A 24,758-nucleotide genomic window follows, 5' to 3' on the forward strand; every position below is an offset into this window, starting at 1 on the left:
CTCCTTTGAGGTTAACCACAAAAATACTTTCTCTTAAGGAACAATACCTTTCAATGAGGACAGAAAAACAAAGTTAGAGGCATATAAGTACATATAATTCTATTAAAATAAATATTTTGACCATTTTAATATACTCATTAATTTTGAAGAGTATATAGCTTTTAAAATAACTTTACAATCTGTATGACTCAGGAGAACAGCAACAGTGAGTTCAGACAGGCTTTTTTTTTCCCTTTCCTTGGATTCCTGTCCAGCCTTGGGTCATTCTCCTGCCAAGAGTTAGACAGCAAAGAACTTGGCATCAGATCTCACTAAGACTTTCACACTTGCTTATGCACAGTGAACAGTCCTATCAAAGTTAATAGGACTCTTTAAATCATATGAGGTTAAGCATATGTTAAGCATTAAACAGATCAGTACTGATCAAAAGTGATTAAATGCAGGAAAAATATTTAATTATGAATATTTAATAATAAGTTCACAAATAAAATTAACTTTGTTTTTTCAGTAATGCAACCCCTCTTAAATCATCTACTGACTTACATATAAATGAGTGAAATTAGTTATTCAAAAATAAATGAGTTGACAAGCATGCTAAGAAGGCATATTTATAAGTAACTACCTGGTTTCTATCCATTCATTTACAAATATCTAGGTTTTTATCTTGGCACTGAAATTAAATATTCAAATTAGGAAGAACAGTTTTATGATTTTTTTTTTTCAGAAAGAGGACAAATATATTTCCACCTGAAAAAACAAATATCCACCTGCAAAACAAACAACATCAAAATATCCCAAGTAGGATCCTTTTGCTTAGCGGTTCGGGGGGACAGAGATTCCTCACTTTACAACGTCTGAGGCTTTTGGGTGCTGAGCGTGTTGTCACAACCCACCCCTCTTTGCTGCAGTCCAGTCTTTGAGCTTAGTCACCGATTTCCTTTCCACACACCTTACTTTTCAGAAAGGGAGCAAAGCGGATTGCGGAGGCAATGCCATCAGACTAAAATGTGTTGCTGGTGGAAGCCTCTGCATGCCCCTTGCAGAAGGTGTGTGTTGAATTGCAAGCGAAGGTCCCACACAGAGAACGTCTTGAGGAATCAAAGCAGATTTAAGTGACCTTTCTTCAGGATACTAGGTATTCTCTTCAATGCCTGTTCTTTATAATTCCAGTTGTCCCCTCTACTTTGGTTAAACTTCTTCATAGCACATCTGGGAACATGGACTTTTTCTTTCCTCATCAGCCTTGTCCTACAGGCCGTCCAACCCCTCAGTACTGTCCAACTGACTCTTGCATTTTGGAGCCCTACAAGAGGGAAACCACAACCACTGCTAGTGCTGGGGGCTGGAAAAGCCCATGGTGATGAGGTGCAGTATGAAGCAGGCAACTCCAGTCTGTGGTGACCTGGCAAGGGCATAGATGTGGTGGAACTCAGGGGAGGACCAGGGGCCAGGGCTTCAGGTTTAGCATGAGGATGGAGAGCCCCTGACAGGACTTCCTCATAGCTCTTCCTCACCCTGATCTTCCTCCCATGGACAGGGTCATGGCTGCACTGTGCTGGCACTGGCCTTACAAGCGGGCACACAAGGCCCTGGGCACGAGGGGAAGAGGCTGCCAAACTTCTACACCTCACCTAGGGCGCTCATGGCACGCACGTTAGAAGACTTGGCAAGTCTCTTCTTTGAAATTCCCATTTAATCTTTTCAACTTTGCCTGTTAAGAGAGTCTTCTCCAAAAGGTCTTGAATACAGGGTGGCCAATGACGTAATGAGATTGTACCCCGTTTTCATTTTCAGATACTTTTGTACCTCTCACAATGAGCCTGCAATTTCTGGGGAGCTTAGGGGGTACAGGGAGGAGGGCAATATTGCAACCTATGGAAGTAAACTGCATGCGAGCCCTTCATTTCCTACCACTTCTCTAGGACGTGAAAAGGACCAAGAGGAGCCCTCAGGAGTGACACTGGCTGGGAAGGGGCAGCCACCCTCATGTCCAGCCAGGCCACGGCTGTGCAACCAAGCTGGGAAGAAGGAAGTTGAGGACTGCGGAGCAGCCGCCTTTCCCACCTGAATCCCGCCTCACTCCAGAGCAAAACGGCATCTTCTTCAAAGACGGCAGCAGCCTTGGTAAAGGTCATTCTTTGCAAAATAGCATAAAAGTGTGTAAATAGTATACGTGGAAACAACAACAAAAGAATTAATGATACGGTGAGCACTGCAGCAAAAATAATTCCAAACAGGTACTTAAATGGTTGGTAGTTGTCAGCATTTATTTAAATTTCTGTGGTTACTGAATATTTTGGAGACTAGGCTGTCACAAGGCTGTCCCCCCACTACAGTGCATCAATTCAGAATAAAACCTTTTTATACTTTCCAAAGAAATATCTTCATATTACTAATATGTTCCCAAATTTTAATACTATGAAAAAACACATGTTTTCTATAAGAACATTCTCTCTATTTTTATATGTTACGAATTAGAAAGGTCACCAGCGCAATTTAAAATGAAAAAAAAAAAAAAATCTGTGCCTGAAGGGAAAAATGCTGGACTTTCGATGTAGTTTATTAGAAAACGTTGCACATTACTTGTCACGGGAAGTTACTCTTTAGCAAATTTGGGAGAGATGTGCCATCCCTTCTTATACTCTCTTATTTGGCCATCAGATACTGGTGCCTTCATCTCTTAATGGAAAATTTTGAAAGTATCTTCTTGTGACTGCCATGCTATTATTTACTCCTCCCCTGCTGAAAGGACCCATTTACTGAAGCCGAAGAAACAGAGTTTGCTCTTCTCAGATGCAAGTAGAGGTACCAGTGCCAGCAGGAGACAAGCAAGAGAAAAGTACTGGTGTTTGAAGAGGGTGGGAAGGAAAGTTTGAGGGTAGTAAAGAGCAGAAAGGAACCTGTTTGACAAGCTTTTATCATCTAATAAATCTAAGAAGATGCTAAGAAATAGAGAGCAAATGGGGGAAAAAACATTTGTTGCAGGACAAGGACATTGCGTGGACACACAGATATGACTAGGACCAAGAAGAAAGAGAAACAGGAAACAAAGAGTATGAGTGGAGACCTGAGGTGAAGCACGGTTGTGGTATTAGCAGCAGGGCATTAAAGGTCAAATCCTATTGAGTGCATTTAGAGCTTAGTTCTTCTTTTATTTATAATTGCTTGACATTGATGTAACTCCACTGACTTTATTGCCGCAGCAGCTTCAGGATCTGACTCTGATTAGAGTGGATTTTTTTTTGGTTTGGTTTTTATTTTTTTGTTTTTTCCAGACACAGTGATTTCCTATTTCAAACCATCAAATCTGCTAACATTTTGAGTTGGATTTTAGCCAAGGAAAGGAAGCCGGGAAGTGCAAAAATGAATTTTAAGAAAATTCTTACATTTATAAAGTTGGTATTTAGGGCAAAAGCAATCGGATCTGTTAAACTGGCTGGCTGGGACAGAGTGGGGTGAATCCCTTCACTTCCTGCCATCCTGTTCATTTCTTGCTAGTTTCTCAACACTAGCGTGTCAGAGAGAGCAGAGCGTTGTCTTTCTTATTCGTATGTGTACAGAGCCATTAACTCACCCCCACACATAATGACTGAATTATGCTCTCAGTGACACTGGAGTAAAATTTTAATACTTCTACTGGATCAAATGAAGGCAATCAGATTCCAGTAATTATAAAGGCAGCAGACTGTAGCCTATTGAATCTATAAAAGTAGCAAATTAACGGCCTAACGAGTAACCAAGCAACAGAGGCAATATTGCTGTGAGAATCTTAGATTTAATATTCCCTGATCTTTTTCCCTGACACAGTTTGCAGGCTTCAGATGACATTACCGGAGGCCTTGGCCATGAAAGGTCCCGTGTCCCTTTCAGCTTCTGTGATTTTCAAGCCGGTCGGCAGCTTTCTCACCGGAGACTCCTCCAGAAGCCCTTAGTCTTTACCTGCCTTAGCTGCCCCACAGAGCTGAGCTCATCTCATGTCCATCACAAACACTGTGTTTATGCTCCTGAGCCCAGTGTGAAGATAACCAAGGTGGCTTCTTCACACAGAAAATAGCTCTGCACGGAGCCCAGAGCCCCAGCACCCTACCTAATTTGTGAGAAGCACCTGGAGGAGCTCCGCTTGCTCCTGCACTGTGTGCCAGAGACGCATTATCACTCTCCTAATGACCTCGGGCAAGCAGGGGGAAAGCCTTGGTTTGTGCTCCCCATATCTTGAGCTGGAGCTTTCTGCAGGGCCAAGTCATGCGCTGCACGCTGGTGTGCATGACCCCAGAGCAGCGCCCACCAGCAGGTCCTGGACCTGCTGCAGCTCCCCCAGGCACAGTGACAGGGCATCAATACGCAGACCGGGCAGGAAGGATTCCCCTCTCCCCTCATGCAGGCCAGCAGCCATTCATAGCTTTAGAAAATAATGTGTAAATTAAGAAAAGAGAGAAATAGGTAGGTCGTGAAAGGGCAAGAATGGAGAATAGCTTAATTAAATTAACCGAGGGAATATTTACCCTTCCCATTTCTGAGATTTGCAATTCCATTGAATAATCTCCCAGAGGAGGTCATGAAAAACTCATCACTGAGACATTTTAAATGAGCTGGAATAGCTCTGCAGTGAACAGCAGTGTGGGGGCTGCAGACTGGGTCACGCTCCTTCCCTCTCTCCTTCCAATCAAGTGCTCTCCCTTTCTTTCCCTGTGGCATGAACTCTGGGATAATCCATATCAACACATTCATGCATTTGACTTTCACAATCCATATAGATATCTATCCCAATTAACAGAATAAGATTGCCAACAGGATTAATGTGTTGTTGCTTGTCATTCTTCCACTTCCTGTGACCACACAGCATAAATGTTGAAACCTTTGGGTCACACTTAAAAGCATGTCATGAGGTGGATTCCCCACACTCACACACTGATCTGTGGAAAGCTTTCCCCATGACTTTGCACATGACTAGATACTTCCTCTCCTGTGTAATCCCAGGGAACTTTAAGTAAAACAAGACTTTTTGGTTCCTATTATGTTATTGTGCATCTTAGCACAGATATTCTTCAGTTCAGAAACAGGTATTTCAGAGGAGCTGGAAACACTGCACTGCCCAAGGGGACAGGGGTCACCTGGGTATTCCGCTAACATATCCTCTGTGGAAGGAATGAGAACAGCAGCATCAATGGTAACAACTCCAGGTGTCTCATTTCTGCGTCCTTACCAAACACAGAGACTTGTATCCACTGCTAACCTCAATTGTGCCCTGTTGTTTTACTTCTGATACCTAGCACTGCGAGCATGGAGTAGCTTTTTCAAGTGTTTGTTGTCCCGCCCGTGTGCCAGCTGAGATAAGTAACAAGGTCTAAATACGTAGGTGTTGCACGGTACACAGAAACAGTCACCTTAGTCAAACTGACGCTGTTCCAGCTCTGCAGAATTAAGTGCACATTAGCCCACCATGGCAATTTATTTACTTATTTCTAAATATTTGATTCTTCAGCTGACAAATAACTAAAACTGAAATGACAAAGGAGGCTTGAAATGATACTCCTAGGTGGAAGATGGTAGTTACCAGCCCTACTGAATTTTTTCCTGCTATTTCAACTATAAACAGTATTCTGCTTCACTTTCCATTGGAAAATCCTGTGTAAAGTTTCCATGAAAAACATCTGCTGTATTCCACCCCAGCACTGGCAGTGGTTCAGAGATAGGTTAAATCATTCATTCTGTAATGTATACATGCTAGGAAATTTAGTTCCCCTTCTGCTGAAGTTGTTACTGACTGTCACTTACTGAAACCTTCGTTTGATAAAAGTTGATCTCTGACTATTTCCAGTGCGATTTACAAACAAATACTCTCTTTTTTTTTTTTTTTTTTTTTTTTTTTTTTTTTTTTTTTTTTTTTTTTTTTTTTTTTTTTTTTTTATCTTTCTTTACCTTTCATACCTTGAGTATAATCACTGCCTCTGAAAACCTGGCTATCAAACCTCCCCAAACATAGCTCTAAATGTCTTTTTAATCTTGGCTTTTGATGATGATGACGCAGATATTACTGTTCAGAACTCCTTATTTCAGCACAGGGGCCTTATTATAGTTGAGAGAAGGGTAATCCAGGTTGCAGCTGATGAGCTTCTACTCTTGACAGCTTGGGGCACCAGAATGGCTCATTACAACAAGGCTGCTACATGGTGAAACCCTGGTGGTTCCCTGGGCAAGGAGACACGTTTCACGCAGATAACACAGCATGAGTCTCACACATTTGAACTTTCAGGATAAAAGAGATCTTAAAATTAAAACATTGGTTTTCCAAGTTATTATTGCCTTTTTATGGTAAGATAAACTGAGATTTGAAGATTCCTCTTCAGGATAACATAGCTACCTGCTACCAGAACCAAAATCAAGACTCGAGACAGCTCTTGTTTGCTTCTTATAACGACTGGCAAAGAAATTACAAGGGAACTTAAAGAAGCTAAGCATCTATGTCTTTATGACTATGTCCAGAACATGGCACATTTTGTGCTCCTGATCTGCCAGTTGTCTCTTAAATTTTCCAGAGCACCGCAGTTCTCTCTGAGCCCATGTCTTGAACTGGAATCTTTCATATGTTTCTGTATTTTCACTTAGACAGACTGAGAAAGGAGAGTCTCCAAAACATGCAATATTTTTGATGGTTTTCTCATATTCATCTCAATGATCAGTTTTAAAGGGGCAGCTAAATAGAGTCCGCCATTGAAAAACACATTAAGTTCTTAAACCAAAGATGAATTGATTCCATTATGTGTTTGTCTGAGTCTGGATTCCACATTTGTTAGAATGCTGATTTTCATGCCAAAGCATCTTGAGTTTCCAAGACACACAGAAGTATGTAAGTATTTGAAAATGTTTACATGCATACTTGAGCCTCAAACAATGACTAACATTATTGCACAAAGATGTCTTCTCTGTTGTATACAAAAAATCAGTTACGGAGGACAACTTGGATCGTAACTGGTAAATTATTAGTATCTCTAGGCAAATTTTATATCTGCTGTTTTTTGTTTGTTTCTTTGTTTTCTTTGGCTGTAGAAACTGCCCCTTGCTTGCAGCTCACAGTGCTCCTACTGGGTCTTACAGATTAGTGTGTTGAGAAACTGAATAACTACTTCTTTCTTATGGAAATTCACATGGTTTTGTGGATGCTTATACAGAATACATATACTAATATCTAGACTATGTGATATACAATTCGTCCATTGTATGGCATACAAGTAGATCATTGTGAAATAAAAGGTCTATTTATAACTTTCATTAGAGTAAAATTCTGTGTAATATTCAAGAAACATGCTTTATAAACCTATTACTGGTAATAAAAAAACAAACTGTCAGTGATGCCAGATAAAGTTTCTCTATGACTACTAGTGAGCTTCACAAGCGTCACCCACAAACGTGTCTTGAAAATGATGTCATGTACAAAGGGAAAACAGTGAAACCTCAGTACCCCATGTTCATATAAGAAACCACTGCAGGACTAATTCATACAATCTGACTGTTTTCAGGAATTTCTAGGTAATAGGGTTTATTGATCCACAAGATATAAGTAGTTAAGCTTTATCTGATATTCACTGATAGTGGCATTTACCTCTTGGTGTATCAATGTGAAAATTAGGGAAGGTTTCAACTGACAGAGAATTCATTTAATCCTGCTTACATGTTTTTAATTAATGCAACACCTTAATGCAACACTGAAATTAAAATTATACCTTTCTAACTTGCAACACGATTAAACCAATACCGATCCAAATATAAAGGTATACATGATTATACCTCATTATATTTCCTATTTTAAAGCATTTATATAAAAGCCTTTTATATACACTTTTTTTAAATTTACTAAATATTTCAAACAATATCAACTGTCTAATGCAAACATCTCTGATATCATACGCTGGACAAAATATTGGGCACAGAATTCTTCTATTTTTGAAGGAGAGAGGAATAGGATTCATCCTGCAAGCAGTAAAGTGATTTCCCAGTAGTAGGATTTGCCTCCAAACATTGTGAATCCAAAAAACCCCTGTAGAAACAGACACTGTGTGTCTCTGCTGACCCTGATGTTTGGCACGTGCATACAGTGCCAGTGATACAGGTTGCAGTTTGAGTTCCAAGTGCTCCTTATGGCCAAAGCTATCTCTGTCTAGGTACCTAAGGCTACCTGCATTCCCGGAAATAAAGACAGGAAAGGGAACACTATCCTGGGGATAAAGTCATTTTACCAAAGTCCTATGGCTGTAGGATGATGTCTCACTGAGCATCGTTCTTTGAAGGAACCAGATGAAGGACCACATTGTATGGAAACATCATATCCATCTTTCCAGCAAGCTACTTGTGTTTTTAAAATGTTTCAGTTGAACAAGACAATGGCATTTTGAAGAGAAATCTCGCTTTAGAAACTATGTAGAGAGATATTTCTCTGAAATCGGGGAGGTCTTCTGCTGATTTAAACAGCCTTTGAATCAGGACCTTACTGAAGTAATTCAGAATATCTGTCTACTAAACTTTAGATGTAGATCATGAATAGCTAGTTATATTAGAACAGCTTGAGCCTGCTGCAGAGTGATTTAATGTCTTATATTGCCTTATGTGTTCAATCGGTAGAAATTTATTTAAGAAAATTCTTTTTTTCTTACAGCTATATATGTAAATGGAACCTGGCAGGAGAATATGATTCTTATGCTTGCCTTTTGCTTCCAGTGCAAACAGTAGCTGAGTAAAGTTGAAAAAGGCTGATTAGAATGAAGCCTCTGCAGAATGCAGCGTGGGGCTTTCAGTCACCAAAAATGAAAGTAATAAAAATCAGGACGTGAACACTCACTGCGTCAGGCTTTGGGGAAATAATAGTTGTCTTTCAAATTACAAGGTTTCACAAAGCCTGTTAGAGAGCGCACAGCAGCAGCCCACGTAACTCTGCTCTCATGGTGGAAAATCCAGAATACAATTGCACCAGCAGTGCTGCATGCAGGCTTCACAAATATTTGATTATATCTCCTCTAAGAGCCTGGCAAAATACAAATGAATATTTGGGAAGACGGCTAATAGCTTAGAATAAATTATCCAAACAAGCCTTCCTCGATATTTGTGTAAATCCACTCAAATTAACCTGCTCTATGTGTGTGCCTGCATATCTAAATCAGGGCATTTTCATTCCTTTATTTGCTTCATACAGGCCTAGAGACCCGTGTGCTGGACAAGCATGAAACAGGCCCTGCTTGAACAGAACTATTACATAAGAATTATACGGATTACTAATCTATAATCTATGGTATGTACAATTACATACATATAGGGTTACGAGGATGATCAGAGGCCTGGAACATCTGCCCTATGAGCAAAGGCTGAGGGAGCTGGGCCTGTTCAGCCTGGAGAAGAGAAGGCTGAGGGGGGACCTGATCAGTGTCTATAAATACCTCAAGGGAGGCAGTGAGGAGGAGGGGGCTGGCCTCTTCTCAGTGGTGAACAGTGATAGGACTAGAGGAAACATCCACAAATTGAGGCACCAAAAGTTCCACAGGAACTTAAGGAAAAATTCCTTGACAGTGAAGGTGACAGAGCCCTGGAACAGTCTCCCCAGGGAGGTTGTGGAATCTCCTTCTCTGGAGATCTTCAAAATCCGCTTGGATGCAGCCCTGTGCCACGTGCTCTGGGTGACCCTACGTGAGCAGGGGCGTTGGGCTAGATGGTCTCTAAAGGTCCCTTCCAATCTTAAGCATTCTATGATTCTATGATTCATGAAACACTGTACTGTAGCAGTTGTTCACTCACCTTCAGACGTTCTCATCAGCTGGTCCCTTTACCCGCCTTATCCCGGGTTCTTTCACCACGTGCTTGACTTGGAGCTTTGCTTGCAGCAAAGCAGCGGGCGGAGGGCAGGAGGCCTCACAAGGCGCAAGTCTCGGCTGGAGCTCCCTGGCCACCCCAGGGGACGAGGGGCAGCTGGACGATCACAGAAGCAGCTCCACTGGAAAAACACTACAACATGCCCTTAACCAGGAATCATTGCTGTACCAATGACAAGTGGAGGTAAAATACCAGCTCATCAACGTGATAGTATTTTACACCCATCTTCATATGTGAAAGGTCATAGTGAATTAATAGTCCAAACCACAAAGTCACAATAAGAGTAATTATTTAGTAATTAGACATTTATTTAGGATTTATTAGAGTGATAGAGAAAAAAACCTAAACTATATATAGAGACTTTTTTTTTTTTTTCCAGAAAACTTCTCACATTCACACTAGCCTTACAGACACCCTCAGATTTTAATATACATCCTGCTGAACATGGATAACTTTATAATGCCCCAAATGTGTAATCACTACCGGATGTATCCATTGCTGGTGGGCTAGGAGGGCGTGAGTGCAATGAGAGGGCCATCTCACGCGTGCAAAGTTAAATTCCAGTTCCCGATCCTGCCAGAAAGCCGGGTCTGCTGCACATCTTCCCAGGATGACCGCTTATCTCCTTGCTCCGCACTGGGACGGAGCTGCTCATTGTCATGGTAACGGCCAGCTCCCCTCCCTGCTCCTGGCTGCTCTCCTGGGCTCCGGGCAGCCTCCCACCCTCCTCACTCCCTGGAGGGCCCTTGCGGTGCCATGAGGCCGCCCTGGGTGCATCTGAGATCTCCAGCCGAAGCCTGAGCGTGCGTGATGTTGTACAGACACACGCACATGGGTAATTTTTGTTCAGCAGTTACTGCAGTGCTCTGGAGAAAGGAAGAATCCGAATTAGCAGCCAGACTGGGAGCGTGTTTAAGCTCAGCCAGTCTCTACTTGCATGCTTTTGTCGCAAAGCGCAGGACAGACCCAGGCTTGTCCCTCCCCGCACTGCCTGCTGGCACCGGCCCGCGTGTGGCTTCCTCCCCTACGTTCCGCCTGCTCTTTGCTTGCCTCTTCATCCCCAAGACCCTCTGTGTACTCACGAGAAAGGGCTCTTTGCTTCCGCCTAGATGTGCAGCTTCTGCTAACTAGACAGCCCTCTTAGCAGGAGTATTTACCCTGCTCATAATGCAAACACGCCACTGTAGTGACAGCCTTTTCCAAACTATTACCAATCACCCAGCATCACCCCCGCACTTGTCACACGTACCTAGTCTCAACACGGAACTGCACATTTGCAGATTTTGCCATCCACCCAGGGAAGGGAAAGCAGCTGAGAGGGAGCCTGAGGGCTCCTCTAACCTGCACCACCTGGCAGTGCTCCCAAGGGGAAGGGGCAGTGGCCGGCACAAGCCTGGGGATGCTGCAAGGAGACACTCGGAGCTGTGACAGCAGACACCAGTCAGGCACAAAACCGGCCCCAGACTCCTGCCAGATGCAGGCAGCAGCAGACGCCGTTGGCTAAACTGAGCAGTAAGCAGCCTGGGAGAGACCAGAGTACTTGGCAAGAAAGGTTTCAAAATAGTACTTACTATTACTTACTACTCGTACTATCCTGGTCTTTGGTTCCAGGGCATTAACCTTTCTGTGGTCATTGTTTCGCTACACTAGCAGTGCAAAGAGCATCTGAATTTCTGATGTAAAAAATATGGCAAAGAAACCAAAAAATGTTATTTCAGATCCTCCTTGTATTTCACTGAGGAAGAAACTCGGGTGAGGAGAGCGCTGTTTATTTTCCTTTCTCGACTGCCTTTGTAACAAGCAGGCCAGCAGAGCCAAGATTCGGCTCTTGACTCACTCAGCACTGCTGGAAAATTCTGCTTACCTTGTTTTTTACCTAGGGCTAGTCTGATTAAAACGTGGGTTAAAACCTGGCTGGAGACCTCAGGCTTGGCACAGTATGTTTTCTAGGAGCAAAGGGAATGAGTGAATGCACATTTACTGCTACAGGCAGTACTTGTATTCAATAATAATGCTGTGTCCTTACCTAACACTATTCATTTAAGGCTCACAGAGCAGTAAATACTGGCAATAGTAAAGTACGGTTATTAATTATTAGAATGTTTACAGATGCAAGCTGAGATAAAATACAGCTAAACACCTTGTCAAAGCCATACAGTAAAGGCTAAATCTATGAATCCTTGAGAGAGGAGATGAGCTTAGCCCTGACCTGTTTTTCACCTCTTCATGTTCTAGGCACTTAGCCCTCTACATGATGCGACCCACATCATCTATCTGTGATTATTAACAGCAGTGGGAATTCAAACAAGCAAGGCAGGCTCAAAGGGTTCTTGCCCATGTACAAAACCAAAAATATCAGAGCAGGCCACTGATGCGGCGGAATGCCAAAGGGAACCAGTCTTGCTCAACTGCAATAATATTACAAAGCAATTTTCAGCTCGACTCTAAATTCTGAGCAGGTAATGTAGCGTTATCACAAAAAATATCATGAGTAAATTTTGCTTTATTTGTATTTTCTTTTATAGTCTTTTCTTTCCCTCTATTTTTTCTTAATCTGGCTACGTATCTTAGGCCTTACATACTTAACATGCAAAGTCTTTCTCTACACACAAAGAATTTATGCAGTCCTCTTTGGCATAAGCAAACATGCATGAGAAAAGCTGTGGATGTTATTCTGCGCTATCCCACCTCGTTTTCTGCATGTGAGTGGGAAATGGGAGCAGCAACTTGTGGCAGCTAGAGATGCTCTGTGTAAGAAAGAATTCATATTTATCCTGAAGCAAAGCATTTGTGCCTCCAGCAGAGCAGCTTCTATGTTAGTCCAGCAATTGGCTCATATATGAAAAATCTGTTATGCATACTGTCAGTGCAGTGACAGCTGATGGCATCAGAAGCAGGTAAAGAAACTGTTTAAATAGCTGTTAAATCAGTCAATAATGAAAAAAAAATAGTGTAGGATGATGAGAGTGAAAACTGAAAATTGTTGATGGTGTGCAGAAGGAAAAGGAAGTGTATAGAAAGAGGAAAAAAAAGAAATATCAGTGCACTGGCCAAAAAAAAAGAAATAGAAGGGACATTTCACCCCACTTAAAGAACAGCTGGAGAAGAGAGAGCTGCAGGCCACCTTCCCTTTTTATTTTAACTTGTGCTTAACAGAGAGTCACTCACAAACAGGCAGCCCAGTTATATATGATCTTTAATAATCTTGCTCACATAAACATGTGCACTAAACCAGAGGATTGATTGTAACTTGTTCCCTGATATAACATGAGGCATTTGGGTCTGCATTTTGCAGTCAGGCTTTGCAAAGGTGAAGACAGACTAGAATATTTTTCATATTCTTAAATTATTACTGGCTCAAATGTCCTGAATACAGATGAGAACTACCTGATTATATTAACCTAGGGAAAAGAGTTGAATAAAAATCCATGAATGTATTTCAGGAAAATAGTCTTCATTAAAGAGTAAAATCACTCTCCCTTTCCCCCTCCCTTGAGTACTTATATGCTGCACATATCTCTGCTTTCCCTAACCCGTCCCTGAGTCTGACTGAATATTGTCTATTCTATTGGAAAGATTATGAAGTCACCTAGGACTCATCTCCTAGGATAGCAATAAACCGACCTTCCTGCCAGCCATAAACACCTAGCATGCCTGCATTTAATGTTTGCTCTGCTCCCTTTGAAATGCTGATTATCTCTATGTAAATTCTAGCGTACTGAAACTCAGTTCATATTAACTTCAAGTAACCTGATTTAGACACAGTAGAGGACAGCCATTTATCTGCCTATTTCAAAGATCAAAGAAGCCTGTCCCTAAAATACGTCCCATAACATGTAAATGACCCTTAATGTCTCTAATTAGATTATAGCTGGAGGGTGCTTTTTGATGCAGGCGGAAGGTGTTACTACATCATAGGGTTAATAAACTCCAAGGATGCAATCTTCCCAGCACATCATGACCACAGTTCCTATTCCAGTCTTTGGCTTGTTGCAACAACTCGAAATCCTCTTTTTCCAACACCTCCTCTTGAGCTCTTATGCTGACCTTGTGGAAATGCTCGAGGAGTGAAGACTCTGTCATGTTTGCTGTATGAGTTACCGTGGCTCTGTTGTGCTACATGTCCAACATGCACACGTGACAAGGTCTAGCGGCTCCATATGCTTGCTGATGAGGAAGAAGTTTACCCACAAGGTTATTCTCCACTGCTGAAGCATTTTATATAGAGATATAGGTAAATCATGGTGGTTACCTTACTTCAAAAGCCTAGTAGCATGAAACCTTTCTATTTCCACTGTGAACAAGCAAGGTGAGATCAACAAAATATCATAAGCCTAAAAAAGACTCCACCTGCTACTTTTCTTAGCAAAATAGGAGCCTATGTTTCCACTGTGCTTTAAAGCAGGCAACAAAAATACAGGCTAGTCATCATGTAGGAAAACACAAATTTGGAAAGCAAAAGCCTTAGTCACTTGGTGCAAATATATGTATTTAAAAATAGAAAAGGTGTGGTTGCAGACTGGACTAGCACTTACATTTCTAGAGGGCATATTGGAAACTCTGTAGGAGAAGCTACTTGGTAAGCAGCAGATGAGAATATAAGACTGCATGCAGAATATTTGCTAGAGAAGTAGCCTGTTCATTCCCGTAAATCATTTGGTAACTGATCCTGATTTCTTCAAGTACATTTGTTATTGGTGTGGTACAACATATACCTTTAAAGCAAGATTGCTAAAAAGCAAATATCATTATGAGTTATGTGCACTGGAAATGGGAGATCTGGCTAATCTTTCTCTGCTGTCTTATTTTATCGAAATATTACAGTGTAATGGTGCTGCTTTTTTTAACTTGTAGTCTCATACTATTCTGTAGTACTCAGTACTTTCATTTGGGCACTCTTGGTTAATAATAATAATTAATAATTAATAATTCATATTACAATATTTAATACAATATTTTTGAAGTCATTCACAGGAACTAGTTTAATCACGTAGATTTTCTGGAAAGATTTAATGTTGTATATGCATGAGGTCACTTTTTGTTTGGCTGCAACATGACTGGATGCCACAAGTATTTAAAAACAGCAGAAAAAGAATTTGTATCTAACAAACATTGAAAAATGCCTCTACTGAGTAAGAGTTGGAGAAGAAATTAAAGAAACTTAAGACGTGACAATTTTTAACAATATTCAACTCCTGTTCACAGGTACTTGGATGATTAATAATGGAGTTGAACACATAACAAAAGAAACTCATGATTCTTATTCTTGAGGATGTTTAAAACTCACTTGCCTATTAAAAGTAAAGCAAGCTGCAATTTCAGAATCAGGTTGTGCATTCAATGAGTGTATATTTCAAGTGTGTTAGAATATTTGGTTTGCATGTTCAGTACAAATTTCTAAGAAGAAAATGTGTAGAACAGATTTTGTAACTTCCACTGGCAGCCTATAGGTTTCATGCTGAAATCTCTGTTGTGCAAATGTTAATGATCTTAGCTTGAGAGCTCAGATAGGTGCCTGCATATTACTGCAGTAGAGATGTTTGGTGCAAGATCTGACCATAGTTCATTTTTCTTTTGCTTTGATTTACAATTTTATTTTTTTGCTTCCAAGACTTTAATACTGTTTTGACAACATTATCACTTGCATATTTGTAGGAACACAGTTCCTGTTTTCTAAAATGTTCATCAGCCATCAGCTGAAATGTTTTAATTTACTGCAGGTCTGTAACAGGACAGTCACTTCTCCTTCAGCACAGCACAATGTGATTGCCTTCGACCTCTACTTTGTAACATGTTACTTCTAAGGAATGTTAAAAAATGGACAGACCAAATGAGGCTGGGCACTAGATGATGACCAAGTGATAAGGTGATCCCTCTGAATGTGACGATCCAGGGGCTGGATAGGGGTTCTTCGACATGGTGCTGGTGTGCAGATCCCTTGAGATCTGGACAAGGATCTGGGCACTGAGGTGCGCAGAGCACCATGCACGTCCTGAGCGGGCTAAACACAGAGGGTGGCTGCAGCATCCATAAACAAGGGAGAAATTGTGAGTCCACCAGTCGGATCGAGAATCCAAGGTTTGTGGGTGAGACTTCTGGAGAAGCAGTGAGAAGATGGCCAGGAATTAGAGACCTGGACTCTTTGAACACAGGTGTCCTAATCTTTGAGCTGCGATGGTCAGAGCCTGGCTCACGCAAGACCTAACACACACAGTGGAGTGCCCCAAAAGGAAACTGTTTTCCATATGAGTCCTGTTTTCACAAGAGTAGAGTGCCCTTTTTTTCACAAGAGTTGAGTGCTCTTGTGAGCACAGTATAAGAAATGTGCAAGGAGTCGAGGCAGATGGATGAAAACATGCCTGAACCCTACATACTAATATGGAAATCTAAATAAAACCTAATAACTTTGTGGTTATAAAGAAACAGATTTACATGTAAAAATTCTAGGCCATTCTTCAATAAGAGTAAAGCTCTCACTGAAGGAACCTGGCACATTCTTTCACCGCTAAGTTAAACAGAGAATGTAGTCAAGTAGTGTCACATCTTTTAAGTATTACAAGAATTGTTGGCCTAATCCTCCGTTCTGAAATGTGAATTAATAGCCCTTAGTCTGGACGGTGTAAGTTAGTGTAGACCCACTTTCACACTGAGCTGTTTGACTTCTTCCTGTCCTAAAATAAGTCAAACAACTACAGGAGGAGAACTAAGCTCCATATATAAAAGATAACAAAAAAAGAATATAATCGAGATAATTTTGGTTTTGTTCTTCTCCTACTGAGGTGTTAGACCAAAGGTAGCTGAAAATAGCAAAGGCAGTACCTTTTTTCTCTAATATATTAGAATGAACACAGAACTCCGGGTTTATTCTTTTGAGATCAGATTGTCCTTTGCTTTTAATTCAGAAAATATTTTCCTTCTAATAGCATCTACAGCCCCTAATGAGACTGAGCCCTCCCTGACCTTACATGCAGAGATAGTCCTCATTATGGTTACTGCCTGGCTCCATTTATATAACTGGTCACGTGTGATGAAAATGAGACATTTGGGTTTTGTTGTCTGGACATTCACCCTGTCATTTCCCACTGGATTTCTTCGAACAAAATTGAGCAACTCCTTTTGCAGCAAGGAAACCTGAATTTATTATCCTCTTCTTGTCCCACTTATGTCCTGATGAAACATAAAGTGTTTGCAGTCTAAGGAGCTCGATGTCTCGTTTGTCAATACACGACTTGTAAAGCCTTGATTTATTGGGAAAAATGCCACATGCCCAAATGATACAAAGTAGGGTCAGCAGTATCTGCGTAAGGCAGTTGCGGTCACAAGTAGCCGGGAGAGGCAACGTGCAGCTCTGGCAGGATCAGATGCTTCCTGAAGACAGACAGTTAATTTTATGACTGCATCAAGCAGGAGACATTGTAGTTAATGTGCAGTATCAAAACGCTATGCTCTCTTCCAAAGAAACTTGATGTAGATCAGTTTAAGACTTCTTAAACTGCTCCATGTTAGATACCTGGAGGCATTGGCTTAAAATTCATTAAATCAGCCTGTATTAGAAGATGTTTGGACATCTGAGAGATCTAGCAGAGCTTCAGAAACCTGTCCTAGGGTGTCTGGTGAAAGTTCCCTGAACGGGTCTCCCGTCTGTTGAACCTGGTCACCAGCAGGCGGTTCTGGAGGCAGCTGCTCTCTCTGTGGGTCATGGAAGCTGCAACTGAAGAGTGAAAAGAAATAAAATATGTTCTAATTGGAATAAAATATGTTCTAATTGGCACTAAGAGGCTTGGTTCCCTCTGTGGTTTAGTGGGCTATGGTTAAGTCGACTTCAGCTTTGGTCTGCCGTGTTCTGACTCTTCACCCTAGTTCTTGGCAAGCCTGAGAATCAGGCAATTTATTTTGATAACAAAGTATGGACATACAAGCCTATCTGCAGATATCTATTTGCTTTGCTGATAAATCACTGCTAGGCAGCTTCCTGCCAGCAACCCAAATGCCATGAAGGGCTATGCCGAAAATTAAGAGCTTTCAGCAAAACTGGGCCTTTACAAATGCAAAATGTATTGCAATATTGATTCTTATTTCTTTATGGATGAGAGTCTCCAAAAGTTCTTGCCTGTTCTTTATATTCAGAGATAACTGCAACATTTCCATTTTAGAAAAACAACTCGGTGGCCTAGTCACTGCTGAAATCCACTAAGTGACTTTGCAGTGTGGGAAGAGAGTTTGTTTTTCTCTTTAGGATATATATTTTACAGCTGTGCAATAGAGGATGGGTCTGTGTGCTCAAGGCCCTTTAGCTGAATGCTGTATTTTTGCCGCATTTGTATTATTTTGGATTTTTTTTTTTTTTTTTTTTTTTTTTTTTTTTTTTTTTTTTTTTGTACTTGTTTCGCACGTGGACCCACTAAAGCACTCCTTTTCACTGCAGAAGTGCTCCTCTTTGAGAGGCACTTTGTCAGCGAGAGGGAGGTCATTCCCAAGCTGGGAGCAGAGCTGGCAGGGGCTGGTTCCTGCCGAGCCACCCAGTGCCGGGCAGCTTTCCGAGAGCCTTTTGGCTGCCCGTGTTTAACTGGCTAAAGGAAGGCGGCAGATGCCGAAGCTGCTGTTGCTGTAAGGTCAGCAAAAGCCTTGGGTTTCTGTTTGTTCGCTTGTTTGTTTGTTTTCCTCATTCTAAGCTCTTGCTTGTTCTGTTATTGAGTAACTGCAGCGCTTGACAAAACGTGTCCCTCATGCTGCTTTCTCTGGGATGTGCTCAGTTAGAAAAGCAACGTGCCAAGTTGCAGTAACAGTGTTTGTGTTCTGGCTAAAAATGCATTTAATGATTTTGGATTCAGCAGTGACACTAAAGGCTTAAGAGGCATTTTACAACAGAAACAGACCTTACCAAGTACTCAGTAAGCTGTTCAAATGCCTGCGTCATTACTAGGACTTTCATTTCCACTGGGACATAATGTTGGGCTGGGTTTGTTTGTATGTTTGCAATGCTTGAAATATGGGACAGGCTTCTGGTTTTCCTCTTCATTTGTTCTTTCTTCTTGGACGCGGTTGTTAAACATTACAAAGATGCACTGTTTTCCACATTTGTGGAAACACATTGAGAACAAACCTTTTCTGGTTAGCTCCTTAGATGCCTTGCATTACCTTCATTAAAAAGATTTCCCACAGATATTGTTACCTATAACTGCATCTAGTAAAAATATATATATTAAAAAAAGAATTGTAATTCTTAAGAGTCTCTTTAGGAGTTACATATGTAAGAGGCTGAAACACTTCTGATTTCCTAGTTAGGATTCTCCAAAAGTTTTAGGTTTCTTTCCATACCAGGCAAGGTTGTCTTGTTAGACCTACACGTGGCTACAGGTTGTGCTCAGCTCTGTGCTCTCTGCAAGCCTTACCAGTCAGATATTATGCTGGTAATCTGGTCTCCGTCAAGCAGATCCTTTCTGAAGACTAGTCCAGGACTGACGAAAAGCCTAAGGGATGTGACTGTAAACACAGGATTATGTTGTTGTTAGCACAGATTCTTTTGCATGAAAGAATTTGCCAACAGCTGATTGTGTCACTTGCTTCTAAGAGTACTTTTCTGGAGCAGGATAACCTAGCAAATACCTGACCAACTGAATGAAACAAGTACCACTCCAAAAACATGTTTTTATTAAGTTCTGTGATACTTGTTCTGTGAGGCCTTTATTGATAAAAGTACACAGTTGAGACTCTCCATTTCGGAAATAACCATAGTCCCTTGATATTGAAAAGCACTGAAGAATTATGATACCATTGGAAGCGGCAAATTATCTCAATCTTATTTTGTTCAATTTTGCTGATCCTGTGAAGACTTGGGAAATGCATTCATTTAGAGATTACTCTCTGTGACCAGTGTAATAACCAAGCTCATCTACAGATAATTCTTTCATTCCTGGCAATCCCAGTAAAACGATTTGATAATTTCTCAAATTATTCTCGGAAAATTTTCTGTCCTTCTAGTTTCCTTCAGAGCTGGTTATAAACACCTAATCTAGTATAATACAGTAAAGGAGTGCCATACATATGCAGAATCAAAGCAGGTCTTTTCAGGTTTGCCACTCAGCTTTTTTTTTAATTTATTTTTATTTTTTCCCTAGTGACACCTGCTCCAAAATCAGTTTTACCTTTCATCCATTTACATCCATTCTTGCATACAGTGGCTGTAGCCAGGAACCAAGGAACTGCCAACAAAGAGCTGCTGGGTTACCAGCATTTTACTGGGTGAGTGCAGAATCAACTCGTCTTTTCAGACAAATAGCTGAAACTCTTGTCCTCTTTTGGCAGTGACACCTGTTCTAGGATCAAATCAAATTTTTATCCATTTCAATCTCTCTTTGCTGTAATATGGTGTTGTCTCTCCCACTGATGGTATCTCCCATCGGAACTGGAAACCTCTTCTGATGTCAGTTCCCTCTGGGTTGTTTCCAACAGTTTCAAAACTGCTTCTGCAAAATGGTGCCTTTCTTCCATCTTCTCACCTTTGCTGAATGCAGCTAATAACCTCTTTTACAGCTATATTTTTATCTTTTCTCTTATGGAGATGTTTTACTGTGAGAGTTTCTAGGGCACTATTATTATTATTAGACTGGAATCATGCCTTTTTCATTTCCCTCAAATTGCTTTGGTTTGACTTTGTGAGCGAGTTGAAATGTTGTATCTTCTGCTGGTGGCATAAATAGTGCTGCTGCTTTTTGTGCTCTTTTCATTAGTGTCTGATAGGACTGAAACATAAGAAACTGTTCCCTGAGATAGTTGAGCTGAAATAAGACCTTTTTTTTCTTGTCTCAGTCTTGCACACAGCACTGAACAACTCCTGTTGAAAAAGCCCCTTCTTTCCTAGCATCTACCTTGCTTTTGTTTCTACTGCCAAACCTTGAATATAGGGTGCTAGAAGCGCTAGAAACAGAACCGGGCTGCAAAGCAGCTGTCAGGTGTCCCCTTTCCTCTGAAAACCTTCTCCTTTCCTGTGAAGAGACCCACAGACAGTCACAACTGCACAACCCCCGTCCCCTACCACAACTACTAGGACCTGTACCTGATAATCTTGTGACTACGATTTAAAACAGCCGCCAGGGTTTACATAACTTTCCTCGCGCGTGGTGGCCATGTGACAACAAGTGTTGCAGCTCTCTGCGAGACACCAGCAGCCTCGTGGGCCTTTGGCAACCGGCTGCTGCCTGCTGTTCGCAGCTGAGGCGCGTTGCCTCATTCCCCTCTGCTTTTGCAATCCTCTCCACAGCTGTCTTTGTTACAGGATCTATTTAAAAGCCTGTTCCCAAGCCCTTACACGGGAATTCTGATTTTCTTTTGCTATCACTTCCTATGGCTTTGGATTGCTGAGTTTCTTCTGGAGTTCCCGACATTCTCATAACATTCCTTCAAACTTTTCCCAATAGCTCAAACTCAATGAGATTTTCTTGTATTCATACAGAGAACACGGATACTCAGAATAGTATCCAGCTTTCAGAGTGTTTTAAGAATAACAAAGCACTGTTGCCAAGCCTTGAAAGGCCAATCTCTTTAGTTTCAGGTCTATCACATTCTTTCTGGCCCTTTCTAAAAACTAAGACATAAAAAGTAAAAAGTTATGCTAGAGTTTACAGTTCTTCCTGGCTTGGTTGGTGGAAGGAAGGAGAGCAAAACAAATGAAGAAAGCAAACCAAATGACCTGCCTGCTTGGAGAAATAAAATGGATGATCAAGACCTGCTGAAGAGCACAGGCTTCAGTGTGGAAAATGGAAGATTTCAGCTCCAGAAAGTGCAAAGTAGAAAGTCAGAAGTCAGCTAAAACAGGACAGAGAAGAGAATGGTGTCATGTGGACATTAAAGATAGAAAACAAGTGAATTAAAAATTGTAGGGAACCTGCTGCAGGAGACAACAGTAATTCTTAAGTTAAAAGAAATGAAGCTTTTTGTATTTAATACCAAATGACAGAGGGGGATTAGTTAAGTGAATAATTAAATGTTAAGTGTTATAGATATTAATAATATACTATACTAAATAAATCATTATCCACATCGTAAATATGAAGGAATCTGTTAAAATGGCTAGTTATTGCTCAAGAAAGAACATTTAATTTCAGAAAACTGGAATTATAGGGCCAAAAGGGAGTTGCTAAAAGCCTGCGTTGAGCTAACCTTTGTGACAAGCTGGAAGAAGCAGAAATAACTCCGATGGAAAGGAAAGAGATGTCTTAAGGGGAGTGCTTACGCGGGGAGCCACAGGCCTGATGCGATCAAGGCGCTGCCTCTAGGGGTTCGTGCAGGCCAAGGACGCTGCCCATGAGCGGGAGCCTCTTCCACAGCGCTCGGAAACCTTCTACGGACCAGAGAGCGTTGGAAATCCCTGGAATGACAACGTGGCTATGAACTAAATGAGAATAAGACACCATCTACGGACCAGCAACTAAGATTATGCAAGAAGTAAAGGGACAAATGACAGTGGGAAAATTGGTTCTTGCATCTTCTGTGGATCTGGCTGGAAAGGAGTGATCTGCTGCTCTTGACAACTCAGGACGCTCCAGTTCAGAAATTATTCCTAGTAATATTTTGTGTTAGCAGCTGCTCCAGTAGAGCACAGATTTCTGTTTCTTCTTCACAAGTTCCTTCCTATCTTGCATATTTATTTTACATAGATGTTATCATTTTGCTGTATTAGAATCACTTTGTTATAATCTTTAACCCAGCATTTTCTTTAATTCAACTTAAAGCCTTGCATGCTAGTGCTAGCAAAAGTAAAAAAGGAAGAAGGCACAGAGAAATTAAGACCTAGAAGTGAAATTGGCAAATATGATGGAACAGAAACTAAAAAAAGATCTCATAGCTGATGAAATTCTCCAGGAATGCAGAAAACAGTTGGAGGATATTCAAGTGAAATGAAATGAAATAAATAAAATAAAATAATAAAATAAAATAAAATAAAATAAAATAAAATAAAATAAAATAAAATAAAATACAAACTTCACTTTAGAATAGGAAATCAGACTACAGTGGGAGCCAAGAGACCCGAAACTCAGAAACAAAGGCTAGTAAAAGAAGGTAATTTGTGCTTAGAACAGGTTATGAGGATTAACTTGGCTAGAGACCAGAGCTAGATCTGATTAAAAGTTTTGAAAGGGTCGCCAGCTGATGCTGAAGGGCCACACCACAAACCACAGAAACATGAGGAGGCAGAACAAGAGGCAGAACAGATTTGAAGACTGAACGGAAAAGACTGAAAAATATAATCAGAATTTGCAAGAAATAATGAATGAGGCTGATTGTAAGAAAATATAGACTTAAGCTTTATTTCCCCTCTGTACAGTTATATTCATAAGCAGCAAAAATATTTTCCCATCCGTCACTACAACCTTCTTTGAGAGAAATAAAGTGTGAATATTCTACAGGGGGTTCTTTGTGGGAAATGTTCAAACACAAATTATGTTTTGGATGGGATTTTCTCCTCTGACAACTGGAGGAGCTCACAGCGCAGGTCTCTGCACTGGACGGCCACGGACGCCTGCTGTTGTCAGTGGAGGGCTAGTCGGTGGAGCCTGCATGGGTCGAGGTGTGATGCAGATGGCTACATAAAGGCATCCACAGCACAATGAGGGGATGAGGTTGCAAGGAAGTTTTTGCACTTGAATTCCTACTGTTTTCCTAGTGTTTCTGGTGTTTTCCTAGGTAAAACACGCCATGTGGAGAGCGAAACATCCCCTTTGTGGGTGTAATGTAACCCCCATGCAAAGGGACCAAACGTGAGAGGGGAGAACCCTGTTGCAAAGGAGATGCCTGTCACACACGCCTCCCCCTGGAAGAGCTGAATCCACGGGGATTAATAGAAATGATGTGTATAGCTGAAGCATTTAGCTGGACTATGTGACAATATAGCAAGGGAATTCCTAGCAAACAGAACAGGTCAAAAAGACAGTGCCAGGATGATAGAAGGTGAATGCCCTTAACAACATAACGAATGTTAGAAAAGGTACTAGCTTGTATCTAAATATACTCAAGGAAACTTCAGATCAATACGCTAAGAGCTGGCCTAGATTTGTATGTAGATGTGGAAAAATTACAGGCTGAAAACAGATTACTATTCTCATTATCCTCCTGTAGCATTATTAAAGAAAGACTCCTCCACTGGTAATCTTATGTCTAGTACATAAAGAGTGGCATATATATTGTACCAACTGTGGCAATTACAGAAAATGATCCATGATTTGATTATGATGTCAAATGTCTTGCAGGAATAGTATCACTGAGAGCACAGCAAGCTCAGGCCATCCACCATATAATGGTTTTGTCCAAAATGGCAGTGAGATTGAAACAAAGGGGCTCACAAGGATCTCAAAGGTCTAACTTACTCTGTCCTCAAAGGTCTTGTTTATTCTGTTGTTTGGCACCACTTTGGAAAGACTGTCAACAACTGAAATGCTGCTTAATGGGGTGGCTTAAAATATGATTTTTTGTTACATAGTTGCTAGTATTAAATGCAAAGATACTTCAAATTCTTACCAACTCCATTAAAATAAAACAAGTGGGAATGCACACTGCATGATGACAATTGCCTAAGTGTATGTGCCCTCACAGCCCCATGGTTGAGTGTATCTTACATAACTGCAAGCCACAGGCAAACCATAGGCAAAACCCTCTGAGATATTCCATGGAAGCTCCTCCTTATTTGTTTAAGAGATTACTGAACAGTGATGACTCTTAGGAGCAGCACAGGTCATCTGCTTCCCCCCAAAACAGGCAGTTTCTGCATCTCCTAGAATTTCAAAACAGAAGAGGTTACCGAGGAGGTGGAGGAAAGAAGCAGTGAAAAGACCTGAGTAAAGAAAAGCTAAAGTCTGCAGAAGGGATGTGCAAAACAAGGGAGCCAGCAGAGAAGCACAGAACATTTA

This window comes from Nothoprocta perdicaria, unplaced genomic scaffold (genome assembly GCF_003342845.1).
Source record: "Nothoprocta perdicaria isolate Ctin4 unplaced genomic scaffold, notPer1 scaffold_161, whole genome shotgun sequence".
Lineage (NCBI taxonomy): Eukaryota > Metazoa > Chordata > Aves > Tinamiformes > Tinamidae > Nothoprocta > Nothoprocta perdicaria.